At 42.5% G+C, this 15,873-nt stretch overlaps 1 protein-coding gene across 1 annotated transcript in view; it reads left to right on the top strand.

The window, feature by feature from the left end:
• Window positions 1-9,693: 9,693 nt before the first annotated feature.
• Window positions 9,694-15,873, top strand: part of LOC124712131 (probable G-protein coupled receptor Mth-like 3) — a 262,497-nt gene continuing 256,317 nt past the window's right edge. The window contains exon 1 of the mRNA XM_047242430.1: window positions 9,694-9,736. The gene's annotated coding sequence lies outside the window, so the exon portion shown is untranslated. The remainder of the gene's footprint in view (window positions 9,737-15,873) is intronic.

Genomic DNA, 15,873 nt, shown 5'->3' with positions numbered 1-15,873 from the left:
ATCTCGTTTACAGATTACCTGCACTGCTTATGAATTTGGGAATCAAACCCACATGAAAAATTTGATAATTTCAATTACTGTAATAAAAAATTAAAAATTATTGATTGTCCTTCACTGCTGTTCATTTGTTAACAGCAAATCATGCGCTGTCACACACAAAATCAATTAGACATTGAGTCACCTTAAACGATGCTTTATGTTTGATTAATGACATCTAATGTGAAAAATATTGTCAAACTAGAAATCAGTACTAAATCTTGTACAGATAATAAAATGAGTTATAGACAGAAGGATATGACTTCAGAACCAGTGGAGCAGGTAGACATAAACCATATGATTCCTGGCCAAAAGAGTAACTTGTATATATAAAGAAAAGAGTGCACTCAGCCCAAATGAATTATTTTTTTGAGTTTATTAAATACATCGATTAATAAATGCCTTGGATGCCGTACTGATCAGTACAATAGCATTGCCATAGATGAGTGATAATCAGTTTCTGATTTATTATTTTTGTTGCTCTAGAGGATGTAGTAAGATAAGTTTTAATTACACTACTAAGTAATTTTTGATGAATAAATCTCTAAATAATATTAAATAAATAATGAAGAGCTATGGTATATTAACCAGTTAATGTATTCTGTGATGGTGATGGATAATAATGTAAATGTTGACTATGTTAGATCGAATAAGATTATCTTGAGTAGGTACAAAGTGAACTCTTGTTTCTTACCAGCCTTGAGGTTCAAGTCCTATTTAGAGATGAATTTATAACTGAATGTGTTTTATGGAACATGTTTTTCCTGCTAATTACCCTTTTGCTAATTTCTGAGGATATGTACATAATAATAAATGTCATTAGAGCAACAAAATCCACTAAAAAGTATATTTAATATATGAAGAGAGATATATTTAACAATCTTGATATGTATATTTTTGTGTGGTGTGAGTAAGGCTGTAGTGGTAAACATGACAGAGTGATCAGTATTAGATATGCCTAGCAGCATATTAGATGTATGTTGGTGTCAGTTGCTTGGTGTCCAGTGTTTTGAACTGGAACAAGCAGCAAGTAAGGTTATTTCATAACAGGCATGTAATGGTCTGGTAATTCTGTTGCCACAAAATAAGGAGCTGCTGCTGATTTTGGAGCTGGTGGGCTGAAGGGCCATTTACAAATTCTCAGAAGCATTTCTGATTTACAGAAAATTTTTCAGGAGGCTTCTTTGCTCTAGCTGCAGCGCAATGGTGTGAGATAAGCAGACTGTTTCATTCTCATTCTATGTGTACACCTTCCCCAGTGCCTTATAATCAACTGGTACTGTTTGTTATATGAGGTCTAATCACGGAGTAAGCCAATTGCATGCTGTGTTTTCATGGCCAAATGCAGTTTTTTAGTGAGAGTTTATTATGGAGTTCTCTCATTCAGCAGTTCAACTGAGAGAATCTTTGTCATTAATATATAAACTAATTATGATTTATTGTCTGTGTCAGAAGGTTGTCACCTTATTTGAAGGTATTTGTGGCCGGTCCAAAATCTTTCTTCTAAGGCCATTATATGGGAAGCAGACAGCAATGTTTGGTTATACTGAATCTTGATTTAAACCATGTGAGGTACTTCGTGAAATTTTCTTATGTTTAACAAACAGACTGTATTCGAATTCTACATTTACGGCTCAATATGTCCTCCTTACTCATGTCTTGGATTAAGTAGAATAAGGGCTTCTGCATAAATTCAGTACTCTAATCCTGGGCTGATATATATGTTTTGAACTGGCTAAAGTAAGCAACAAATGAACAAAGCACACAAATATATATATATATATATATATATATATATATATATATATATATATATATATATATATAATATAATGGAAGGAAACATTCCACGTGGGAAAATTATATATAAAAACAAAGATGAGGTGACTTACCGAACAAAAGCGCTGGCAGGTCGATAGACACACAAACAAACACAAACATACACACAAAATTCAAGCTTTCACAACAAACTGTTGCCTCATCAGGAAAGAGGGAAGGAGAGGGGAAGACGAAAGGAAGTGGGTTTTAAGGGAGAGGGTAAGGAGTCATTCCAATCCCGGGAGCGGAAAGACTTACCTTAGGGGGAAAAAAGGACAGGTATACACTCGCACACACGCACATATCCATCCACACATACAGACACAAGCAGACATATTTAAAGACAAAGAGTTTGGGCAGAGATGTCAGTTGAGGCAGAAGTGTAGAGGCAAAGAAGTTGTTGAAAGACAGGTGAGGTATGAGTGGCGGCAACTTGAAATTAGCGGAGATTGAGGCCTGGCGGATGACGAGAAGAGAGGATATACTGAAGGGCAAGTTCCCATCTCCGGAGTTCGGATAGGTTGGTGTTGGTGGGAAGTATCCAGATAACCCGGACGGTGTAACACTGAGCCAAGATGTGCTGGCTGTGCACCAAGGCATGTTTAGCCACAGGGTGATCCTCATTACCAACAAACACTGTCTGCCTGTGTCCATTCATGCGAATGGACAGTTTGTTGCTGGTCATTCCCACATAGAATGCATCACAGTGTAGGCAGGTCAGTTGGTAAATCACGTGGGTGCTTTCACACGTGGCTCTGCCTCTGATCGTGTACACCTTCCGGGTTACAGGACTGGAGTAGGTGGTGGTGGGAGGGTGCATGGGACAGGTTTTGCATCGGGGGCAGTTACAAGGATAGGAGCCAGAGGGTAGGGAAGGTGGTTTGGGGATTTCATAGGGATGAACTAACAGGTTGCGAAGGTTAGGTGGACGGCGGAAAGACACTCTTGGCGGAGTGGGGAGGATTTCATGAAGGATGGATCTCATTTCAGGGCAGGATTTGAGGAAATCGTATCCCTGCTGGAGAGCCACATTCAGAGTCTGGTCCAGTCCCGGAAAGTATCCTGTCACAAGTGGGGCACTTTTGTGGTTCTTCTGTGGGGGATTCTGGGTTTGAGGGGACGAGGAAGTGGCTCTGGTTATTTGCTTCTGTACCAGGTCGGGAGGGTAGTTGCGGGATGCGAAAGCTGTTTTCAGGTTGTTGGTGTAATGATTCAGGGATTCCGGACTGGAGCAGATTCGTTTGCCACGAAGACCTAGGCTGTAGGGAAGGGACCGTTTGATGTGGAATGGGTGGCAGCTGTCATAATGGAGGTACTGTTGCTTGTTGGTGGGTTTGATGTGGACGGACGTGTGAAGTTGGCCATTGGACAGGTGGAGGTCAACGTCAAGGAAAGTGGCATGGGATTTGGAGTAGGACCAGGTGAAACTGATGGAACCAAAGGAGTTGAGGTTGGAGAGGAAATTCTGGAGTTCTTCTTCACTGTGAGTCCAGATCATGAAGATGTCATCTGTACCAAACTTTGGGTTGGCAGACTTGGGTAACCAAGAAGGCTTCCTCTAAGCGACCCATGAATAGGTTGGCATACGAGGGGGCCATCCTGGTGCCCATGGCTGTTCCCTTTAATTGTTGGTATGTCTGGCCCTCAAAAGTGAAGAAGTTGTGGGTCAGGATGAAGCTGGCTAAGGTGATGAGGAAAGAGGTTTTAGGTAGGGTGGCAGGTGATCGGCGTGAAAGGAAATGCTCCATCGCAGCGAGGCCCTGGACGTGCGGAATATTTGTGTATAAGGACGTGGCATCAATGGTTACAAGGATGGTTTCCGGGGGTAACAGATTGGGTAAGGATTCCAGGCGTTCAAGGAAGTGGTTGGTGTCCTTGATGAAGGATGGGAGACTGCATGTAATGGGTTGAAGGTGTTGATCTACGTAGGCAGAGATACACTAAATTCAACTGCCCCTGCTCAACATTCAGTGCAGTGCCGTGATATGCCTATGGACTCAAATAGAATACTGTTTTTATGTACATAGCCACTCCCCCACCCTGCAAGGAACTCCTTGAAAAACAGCCAGTTAATCTGTATCCTGGTAGAGGAAGCCTCTGAATTATCAAATTATATAAGTGGTGCTCTGACATACCAATAATTTCAGTGTCAACATCTATTAGCAGTTCCCTTACTTTATCTCTAATACCTCTCATATTTTGATGAAATTTGCTAATTCCTTCTCTACACAGAAACATGACGTCCTCTGAAGGTGAGCCCTTAGTTAGAGGGACTTCGTTTAAACAGGTATACCTATCAGCTGACTTCAGTCTAAAAACGATGCAGCTCTAACACCAACCATTACAGGAATTTTTCCATGAGTGATCCCACCACCACTCACTACACTGTCACATATAAGCTTTGCCACCCTCCCCTTCCCATACCTATTGAGGTGCAGGCATGCCTAGTGATAGACCAAACTGTCACCACTAAAATGTGACCCATGCCCTCCAAGATCAGCGCCTTCCCCAGACCCATATTAACGCAGCTAACAGCCACATTAAGATGAGGCCGGTCATGACGCTGAAGCAGTTGCACGAAATGCACATTAGTGCCACCAGTTTGAGTAGCTGTCTTTGCCAGTTCACATCTACATCATATTCCCTGTCCCTATCGAGACTGTTCCCTGCTCCACCCACCATCACTACCTAATCCTCCTTCGTAAAATTCCTACATAGCTCCCCTATGCTGTGAGTCATCTGAGCCAACCCTGCACTAGGCTTCACAATGCTGGTGACCTGGAACTCACTCCCCGACACTTCCTGCAACTACTGGCTCACACCTCTACTGTGCGAACTACCTACCAGCAGAACCTTCTGCTTTCTGTTAGACTTTGCAGCTGACCTAGGCCTCCTAACTGCTGGGGACTGCTGCATGTTCCCTACATCTATAGGTGCAAGAGGCTCCTCTCCACTCAGCTCTGACAGTTGGTCAAATCCACTTCATATACGCAAAGTATAACTGTCTGAATACCTCCTCCTCCTAGCAGTCTCCTTGCAAACTGCCAGATTCCATTCCCCACCACGCTTCACCCTCCTCAACCTATCTAGTTCCTCCTTAGCGTATTGTAACTGCGCCTGAAGGGTACGGATCTTACGCTCCTGCTCCTCTATCAACTTATTTCTACTACAGACTCTGCATTCACACGTGGGGATCTTGCTAGAATGCCCACTGGCTTCCCCACTGCATTCCCCCTAATGACAATACTTTGAACAGATTCCACACCGTAACCCACTACTCACAAACCTACGACAGATTCCACACTTCTCACTATGGTAAAATTTTACAGTTACTGAAAAAAACTACGTCAACGTTACCTAAGTTCAATTACACCAGCAGAACTATTTACAGAACTAACAATAGCGGTCTAGAAATTCTCTGTCTATTAAGAAAGCAACTACTTATATTAACATTACTACACCGCAAGTAATATCATTACTAACAAAACTTCACGAAATTATTAGCTAAAACCAAAATCAAGCAGCCACTGTTACACTCAACGAAATTAAAACACTGAATGAAAATTTTACTGAAATATTTCACTAGAAACAACAAGAAACGTCAGCTGAAATCTAAAGCACGAAGTTTTGCTAAACGACTTCAACGCACATAAAACTCTTTAAAAAACACAACGAGCGAACATTTCCAAAAGTTTATAAAATTGTTATTTCGCCACAAACAGCACGAAACACCGCTGAAAACTATTAAATTTAATAACTGTATAACAGTGCACAAAAAATTTTGTCAGTAGTTTGCTTTATAACCGCTACAGCACGCTGCGAAATGTAAATCCCGGTGATTTCACCTTTTCTCCTGCCATTCATGAATAACATTCCAGGGGGTGTTTTCGAACAGGAAAAAGCTCGTCCACATATAGCTTTTATAATATAACATGCTCTACAGAGTGCCGACATGTTGCCTTGGTCTGCTCGATCATCAGATCTGTCTCTAGTCGAGCCCATACTGGTCATCCTCGGATGACGACTCCAAAATTACCCCTAAATAGCATTAACCGTCCCTGTATTGACCGACCAAGCGCTACAGGCATGGTACTCCGTCCCACGAACTGACTTACCTTTGCATGCTTGCGTTAAACATTCTGGCGATTACACGGGCTTTTAATGTACCAGTATTTCATATTTGCAATGGTTTATCTCGCGCTTACATTAACCTGCGATCTTAGCCACTTAAATATGTTACCTAGACAAATGTATTCTAGAAATTTCATTACTCTTCGTTGGCTATTTATCGGTGTTACGATCCCTTTTTTTGTTAATGTATTACGAAACATTTGCAAACATTACCCAATAGTTGAAACTTCCTGGCAGATTAAAACAGTGTGCCAGACCGAGACTCGAACTTAGGACCTTTGCCTTTCGCGGGCAAGTGCTCTACCAACTGAGCTACTCACGCATGACTCACACGGCGTACTTACAGCTTTACTTTTGCGAATACCTAGTCTGCTGTGAGGAGAGGGTGTGAGTCGTGCTCGGGTAGCTGAGTTGGTATAGCACTTGCCCGCGAAAGGCAAACGTCCCGAGTTCGAGTCTCGGTCCAACACACAGTTTTAATCTGTCAGGAAGTTTCATATCAGCGCACACTCCGCTGCAGAGTGAAAATGTCATTCTGGAAATTACCCAATAGTTGTTTATAGACGGATATTTTTTATGAAATTATATTTTAGATCAGGCATCATAGTTTGCAGTAAATTATTCTCTCAATACGGCCTGTTGGACGGTGTACCAGCCTCTTAGTTTACCCGAAACGTGAAAGCGATGCTGGTCTAAGAACACTTTCCCGCCTCGCAGGGTGCTGCGCTGCACGCTACGCCAAACAAGTAGGCCCTCTCTGTTTAAACGTTTGTTGAAGTATGGTACACAGTTAAGAAAAAAGCGAAGACGTCATTGGGATATGTCACAGTGACAAGGAGGCAGCTGATGCTTCACACTGAGGTGACAAAAGTCATGGGATACCTTCTACACTGAAGCGCCAAAGAACTGGTACGGCCATGCGCATTCAAATACAGAGATATGTAAACAGGCAGATTACGGTGCTGCGAACGGCAACGCTTATGTAAGACAACAAATATCTGGCGCAGTTGTCAGGTCGGTTACTGCTGCTACAATGACTGGTTGTCAAAATTTAAGTGAGTTTCAACGTTGTGTTACAGTCGGCGAACAAGCGACAGCACACAGCATTTCGGAGGCGGCGATGAAGTGGGGATTTTCCTGTACGACCATTTCAGGAGTGTACCATGAATATCAGGAATCCGCTAAAACATCGAGTCTCCGACACCGTTGCGGCCGGAAAATATTAAATAAGAATGGGACCAACGACGACTAAAGAGAATCGTTCAACGTGACAGAAGTGCAACCCTTCTACAAATTGCTGCAGATTTCAATACTGGACCATCGACAAGTGTCAGCGTGCCAACCGTTCAACGAAACGTCATCGACATGGGCTTTCGTAGCCGAAGGCCCACTCGTGTACCCTTGTCGACTGCAGGACACAAAGCTTTACGCCTCACCTAGGCCCGTCAATACCGACATTGGACTGTTGGTGACTGGAAACATGTTGCCTGGTCGGATGAGCCTCGTTTCAAATTGTATCAAGGGGATGGACGTGTACGGGTATGGAGACAACCTCATGAGTCCATGGACCTACATGTCAGCAGGGGACTGTCCAAGCTGGTGGAGGCTCTGTAATGGTGTGGGGCGTGCACAATTAGAGTAATGTGGGATCCCTGATATGTCTAGATACGACTCTGACAGGTGACACGTACCTAACCATCCTGTCTTATCACCTGCAGCCATTCATGTCCATTGTGGATTCCGACGGACTTGGGTAATTCCACATGTCCAGAGTTGCTACAGAGTGGCTCCAGGAACACTCTTCTGAGTTTCAACGCCCTCTAGCCACCAAACTCTCCAGATATGAACATTATTGAGCACATGTGCGATGGCTTGGAACGTGCTGTTCAGAAGAGATCTCCAGCCCCTTCGTACTCTTACAGATTTATGGACAGCTCTGCAGGATTCTTAGTGTAAGTAACCTCCAGCACTACTTCAGACATTAGTCGAGTTCATGAAACGTCGTGTTGCGGCATTTCTACGTGCTCGCGAGGGCCCTACACGATATTAGGCAGGTGTATCAGTTTCTTTGACTCTTTAGCGTAATACCGTGTCGGATCTCATTGTTCCCGGAGTAACTCGGCGTGTCACGGACTCAAAAAGTCGTTGAAAGTCCCCTGCAGAAATATTTTTAAAAAATGGTTCAAATGGCTCTGAGCACTATGGGACTTAACTTCCGAGGTCATCAGTCCCCTAGAACTTAGGACTACTTAAACCTGATTAACCAAAGGACATCACACACATCCATTCTCGAGGCAGGATTCGAACCTGCGACCGTAGCGGTCGCGCGTTTCCAGACTGTAGCGCCTAGAACCGCTCGGCCACTCCGGCCGGCAGAAATATTAAGCTACTTCTATAGCTTCCATAATTGTGAAAGTGTTACCGATGCAGGATTTTGTGCACAAACTGATCTCACGATTATGTCTCATAAACATTTATTGGGATTCATGTCGGGTGACATGGGTGACCAAATCATTCGCTCGAATTCTCAATAATGTTCTGACATGGCTCATTATCATTCATGAAAATGCCATTGTTGTTTGGGAACGTGACGTCCATAAATGGCTGCAAATGGTCTCCAAGTAGCTGAACACAACCATTTCCAGTCAGTCATCGGTTCAGTTGGACCAGGGGACCCAGTACATCCCATGTAAACACAGCTGACACCATTATGGAGGCACTACCAACTTGCTCAGTGCCTTGTTGACAACTTGGGTCCATGGCTTCATGGTCTCTGCGACCCACTCGAACCCTACCTCCACCTCTTACCAACTGAAATCGGGATTCATCTGACTAGCCCACGGTTTTCAAGCTGTCTAGGGTTCAACATGTATCATCACGTGCCCAGGAAAGGCGCTGCAGGCGATATCGTGCCGTTAGCAAAGGCACTTGCGTCGGTCGTCTGCTACCACAGCCCCTTAACGCAAAATTTCGCCACACTGTCCTAAGGGATAACGTTAGTCGTACGTCTCACATTGATTTCTGAGGTTATTTAACTAGCTTTGTTTTTCTGCAATGTTCGTCGTACGTCCCACACTGATTTCTACGGTTATTTAACCAGTGTTGCTTGTCTGTTAGCACTGACAACCGTACGCAGACAGCACTGCTGTCCGTCGTTAAGTGAAAGCTTTCGGCCACTACTTTGGCCATGGTGAGAGGTCAATGCCTCAAATCTGGTATTCTAGGCACACTCTTGACACTGTGGATGTCGAAGTATCGAAATCCCTAACGATTTTCGAGACGGAATGTCCCATGCGTCTAGCTCTTAACTACCATACCGCGTTCAGTGTCTGTTAATTCCCGTCGTGCAAGCATAATCACGTCGGAAACCTTCTCGCTCACCTGAGTACAAATGACAGCTCCGTCAATGCGCTGTCCTCTTATACCTTGTGTACGCGATACTACCACCGTCTGTATATGTGCATATAGCTCTCCGAAGAATTTGTTACCTCAGTGCAAGGCCAAGACTATAGGCTAAGTGTTGGAAGAACTTACTGTGTAATTCCTAAGTTCGCCTTGGACAGCTTTCGCGAAGCAGCTACCGAAAAAGTAGCCATCCTGCTCCACTCGTGCGCAGGAAGAGACCGTAAGCAAGCCACGTTGCTTCACTCCAGGAAGCGGCGACTGTCTTCTCGGTTCTCTCCGGACGTGAGCCGCAGTTCCCGCTCGATACCTACCGCTGCTGTCGCCGCTGCGTGCCGCTCTTTATCTGGTAAGTCGGTCCCTTCAAGTACAGGATTCATGTCATCGTTTTTCTTCCTTATCAACTGTTAGTTATTCGTTCTAAATAACTAAGAGAACAATATTATAGTGGAGGATATCAAATCACATGCAACCGCTGGGAACATCGGTGACGGCGGATGTCTGAATGAGACTTAAAAACGTCGAAACGTCTCTGTGAAGTCGTTTCATAAGACGCTTGTCGAATTCGGTACAACCTATTCATTTTACTACCTGATTTTAGTTCAATTCATGAACTCTTCCAGAAAGACTGAGCACTCAAATAAGGCCTATTGATTATTATATGTGTGTTCTAATGTGGGTTTCGATTTTGTTTTGTGGGAATCGCTGAATTGGTAATCGTCTGCTGGGAGCAGATGATGTTGCTTCTCGTTCAAAGGAGAGCACAGGATGACCAACCTGAACAGAGGCTGTGTCGAAGGCTGTTTTTGTGTGTGATGTTGGTGACGGAGGGCTACTCATCTGGTAGCTTCCGCTGCACGGGGAACTAGGTAATCTCTAAAGAGAAAGGGGCACTCTTCGGTGAACGCTTGGTGAGTACGGATCGTAGCTCTTAAGTGGGAGTTTCAGGTGATAGGAATCAGGTTGAATAGGACTTCGTTATGTTTAACTGGTGAAATACTTAAGAACTTCAGCTTAACTGAAGTGTGTGAAGCGAGTTATTTTTTTAATGATTTTTAATCTTATATATTGTGGAAATTGCTTTTGTCTTTGTGTGTCGATTTTGTGCCACGTGTTTGCTAATCAATGACCCTTCTGGTCCACCACGACACCGCAATAGGCTTTATTTTAACAGTTTGCTTGTTTAATGAGCTATAATTTCTGCAAGAATATCTGTTTTTTTTTTTTTTCGTGCGCTTTCTACAAAGCAGCACAACAGTTTGATTCGGAATGCACCACGTGCTCTAGTTCGGCGTTTTGCAAGCAGCAGACGCAGTTAGTATGTTGAATAATTATCGCACAGCCTCGTGCATTGGTTAAACCTCTGTCCAGAACAGTGCATTCGTAGAATCGTAATGCGAATCTCACTGAGATATTTTTTTGGTATGGAAGCAAAGGATACGATAGTATAATTGTCTCCCACCCCCGTCTTCTGTGTTTCTTCTTGCTGTAGTTAAATTGTGCTCTGTTTCATTCTCACGTAATTCTTACTTAAATATTTCGAGTCAGGCACCAGTTAAGTGTAGTTAGGATGTGCAACCAGATATTTAGTTATAATAAATCATTTACGTGAAACATAAATCCTTTGCTGTCGATCTTACCCCCTTACTCTGATTTCCATTCCTAAATTAATAAAGTTACTTCGTGCACGACATGGAGTGCTATTTATCTGTCTGCTTAAAGAAATTTGCGTACTTGTAATTAAATTATTAAAGTAATTAAACTAATAATTTTCCAGCTCCGTATTTTTATAAACGGTTATGAAGCGCTTGGGCTGGTGGCGACCCTGAATTTCTGAATTTTTATCATTATTTGTGTGAGAGAAGCAGCTAGAAATACGAGATAACGTATATGGCTCGATGAGCAACTTCGTAAACACAGTAATACATTACAACGTGTTCAGATAACATTATGATTGGGAGGGAGATTCTCCCCCCCCCCCCCACCCACTCCCCCTTCCAACTCTCTGCCCTACTCAAACACAAAAAATAAACTGCTACTTGAGAAAACAAGGAAATTCTGGGGCGAGTTTTGGTTGATACAAATATTCATGAATCACGATATATTAATTACAGTGCAGATTAAAAAGTTCTGAATTTCCTACAAATTTTCAAACGGTAGCATTTCATGCTATTGTATCTTCATCGAATTTCGTCCCCCATCAGTCTATTCATTTTACCGAATGGTTGTAATAAATTGTCAAGTGCGTATTTTTAACGTGCAGGTGCCTGAAATGGGCGACTGCGCATTGCAGTTATTTGTTTATGTTGTTGGAGATGAGTATGGAATGAAAAGGAAGGACAGAAGGCATTATTCTCTGCATCTCTCAAACAGTACTAGAGCGGCGGTCGAGCTAAACCTCTTCCTGTGACGCATTGATTACTATCAACAGCGGCCGGCCGTTGTGGCCGAGCGGTTCTACGCGCTACAGTCTGGAACCGCGCGACCGCTACGGTCGCAGGTTCGAATCCTGCCTTGGGCATGGATGTGTGTGACGTCCTTAGGTTAGTTAGGTTTAGGTAGTTCTAAGTTCTAGGGGACTGATGACCTCAGATGTTAAGTCCCATAGCGCTCAGAGCCATTTAAACCATCTGAACTATCAACGGTGTGACATGCCTTCACATGAACGCCATGAAACACGGCGGAGAGAAATGGCTGTAAATCCAGAAGTTTAATAACAGTTTGGTGATCAAGAACTTTGAAAAAATTACGTTTGAAATATGATTGAAATTACGTAACTGACAGTAGTCTAATACACAACTTTTAGAATGGGAATGGCACGTGAACGTTTTTTATCTCGTCGCTTAGCGCCTGGTCCTGTACTGAACTTTTCTGACTGCGAGAATGAACATTTTATTTAGCTGCGAGAATATAAACTTTCAATAACTTTTAACCAAATCAAAACTGCATGAATTTACTTAACACAAAAACTGAATCTAATGCAACATTATTGATTTGAAATTGGCCCTGCATCTAAAGCAAAACTCGATCAATTTGAAAATAATTGTCCCTACGCTTAATGAATGCTATCCATGAAATAATAAAATTTCTTACCTTTATGTGCGCAACGGTACGGGCTAACGCTCTTCGCACTGCTCTTTGTTAGTACTTCAAATTTTACTGTTAGCAAACATTTGTTGTACAAGGCTAATGTGATGACTGGGTGTTGTGTGATGTCCTTCGGTTAGTTAGGTTTAAGTAGTTCTAAGTTCTAGGGGACTGATGGCCATAGATGTTAAGTCCCATAGTGCTCAGAGCCATTTTACAAGGCTAATGCTTAGCATACATTTTAATTAATTCGAATATGACTGAGACAATAAGGTCTTGGGAAAAATAGTTCATCAAAAATGATATGGATCTGGGAACTGGTATTTGCTTGGGGTAAGTAACAATTTGACACTTGTATTTTGACTCTTTGAAAATTAAGAATGCTCACGATAACAGTTTCGATAAACTAGTTATACATTAACAATTAGCCTTACAAAATCATTGGATGTGAGTGTCTCAATCATCACTTGTGAATAGGGGCATTGCATTAGTAACAAAACAACTTCCTTTACCTTATTATTTTCCAACTTTTGTTGAGATTTCTTTTACAGTTAGCAAATATCATAGTTTCTTGCAAATAAAAAAGACTATTACTACCTGTAGCGAGTAAGTATATATCCAGCATGTTGTGTCACCGCCAGACACCACACTTGCTAGGTGGTAGCCTTTTAAATCGGCCGCGGTCCGCTAGTATACGACAGACCAGCGTGTCGCCACTGTCAGTAATTGCAGACCGAGCGCCGCCACACGGCAGGTCTAGAGAGACTTACTAGCACTCGCCCGAGTTGTACGGACGACTTAGCTAGCGATGCAACACTGACGAAGCCTCGTTTATTTGCAGAGAAGATAGTTAGAATAGCCTTCAGCTAAGTCAATGGCTACGACCTAGCAAGGCGCCATAGCAATTGATAGTTATCGTATGAAGCATGTCTAATCAAGAACGATGTATACAAATGATGGATTAAAGTTAAGTATTCCAGAAGCTACGTACTTTTCTTTATAGTATTCATTACGTATCCTGTTTCAGACATCACGCCAGTCTGCGTGAGTTTAAACGCGTGCCTTTCGGCTACTTCCGAGTGGCGTGGCTGTCTTGCTACGCCACTACACAGCACACATCGGATACGACACGTCTTTACACTTGAGAGTTTTCGATACACCCTTGATCTAAAGTTACTCTAACACATTACTCATAACACCTTGAATCAGCGATCGCTGTTGAACAGAGACGCCACTACACAATAGAGACTACATTTGACCGTCTTTGGTTCAATGTAATATTTTCTTCAAAACTTTAATTAATTTACCTTGTTTGTACACCTTTCAACTTTATAGCGCTACCTCTCCTTCCCTTGACAGCTTTCCTTCACCACTAGGATTCGAAAGTGTGCCTCTGTATTGAATACTAACGCGTGCACCAAAGAACGTGACTAGGTAGGTGATTGGAAGACGACGGTTGGAATTAAACGTGACTACGATATCGATGCCATGAGAGACGAAGCATTAGTGTAGCTCATTAGGATAGCGGAAGAAATCGGTCGCTGACTTGTACAAAGATCCATCTCGATATTCGCTAACATTGATTTACAGATACAAATGTAAATCACTATGACATGAGTGCTATTTGTGCCCAGTTTCTTCCGAATGTGTGACCTGTTTCTCGACCACCAACTACTATAACGCAATTTTGACTCGGGGACACCACGCATTTTGCACTTCGTGGTCTTGTGGCGTCATTAACGTCTTTGTGTTGTTACTAGATTTTTTTGTCTGTTTCTACTGATTACCATCATCTCAGTTTCTTCGGTTCATATAAGCTAAATCTTAGGAAGTCTTTCCCGGAAGTAGCCTTGTACGGAAGTGAGACGTGAATGATAAGCAATACAGACAAAAATAGAACAGATGATTTTGAAATGCAGTGTTGGAGACAGAATGCTGACATTTGGAAGGGAAGATCGGGCAATCTGTGAAGGGATACTGCACTGAATTAAGGAGAAAAGCACTTTATTGTGCATCCTGGCACATCCTGAAACACAAGGGACTGGTCAGCTTTGTAATAGAGAGAAGTGTGGGTAATAGTTTTAAATGGAGGCCAAGGAAAGAGAACTGGACGTACTTAGCTTCAGCTGTTGAGAGATGAAGAGGCTTTAACAGGGTAGACTAGAGTGGACAAGGGCGTCAGGACGGCTTTCGAACTGAAGACTACAACAAGAACACGAAGTCATTGGCGCTAATACACTTTCACTGTATCCGTACGTTTTGACTATTCTCGCCTTATTTTTCTACTTTTTTTAATGAATACTGCATTTCTCTTTTATACGTCACCCTCATACAAATATGGAAAATGACATGAAATAATCACACTACAAGCCTGTTAGAACGACATGAAAAAAATCCATTTCTTCAAGACAACTGTATAAAACATAACAGTTGAGTGCACCCACTTTCCGAATAGAAGGTAACCTGATAACAATAGATGTAATGAACGTCCTGGTAATTAATATTAACGAAGTACTACTTGTAAAAGTAGGTAACATGTAATCAAATGTGTTATTAATAAAGGAAATAAATTCTTGATATTATTCTGAGATTGTTACAAATTTCATGAATAATGTTATCTAGGTCGCTTGATGATTTTTTTACAATGTTTTGTGCTACGTTTTTCGGCTACTACCAGCATCGGATGCTAACTTACAGTCTTGGAGACAACGCTCAGTGTCAGCGCACAGCATATTATATGCTTTAGGAGGGCATGTCACAGCTGCTCCGGCATAGGACCTGCTATACACCGACACTAAAGTTTGGTTCTGAAGTTCTAAATTTGGATGATTCCATGACAGCCATAACCAAAACATGTTACTTGAAATATTTAACACACTCATAAAGCTATATAATCTGCATTATTCGTAAAGTAATAAAATGTACCAATATCTTCTGTAGCGAGAATTTCTCCTGTCTGGCGGACTTGCAATCATTTTTCGGAAGTGAGTCATTTTGATTATCCGTTCTGGACCAGTTTTATTCTGGCCACCTCGTATTTTCAGATGTAGTCTATTATATTGAGCCACACTCTAACCAAGTTTAGACTATACAGGTGAAGACAACATATTTTATGCCAGTGGAAGGTTTGGGTGACAGCGGATGGTCGATGGTATTTCATTATGGCAGCACCGTTTCGGAAATGCATACTATGAATTGACTGCGATTACTGATGACTCCTGCTAATAATACGTTGCCACTCTTCGACTCGTCACTTCCTGAACAGTCCAGAATAGTCCAACGAAATGGAGTATGGTAAAACAGTAATCTGGGCCACAGCAACTCCTTTTTGGGACTCCGTTAATAAAAAATACCTGGAAATATGCATGGCCGAGGATCTGATGAACCGTGGCAGAGGCC

This window comes from Schistocerca piceifrons, chromosome 8 (assembly GCF_021461385.2).
Source record: "Schistocerca piceifrons isolate TAMUIC-IGC-003096 chromosome 8, iqSchPice1.1, whole genome shotgun sequence".
Taxonomy (NCBI): Eukaryota; Metazoa; Arthropoda; class Insecta; order Orthoptera; family Acrididae; genus Schistocerca; species Schistocerca piceifrons.
Note: the sequence above shows the minus strand (reverse complement) of the source record. Positions and strands in the feature narration are given on the sequence as shown.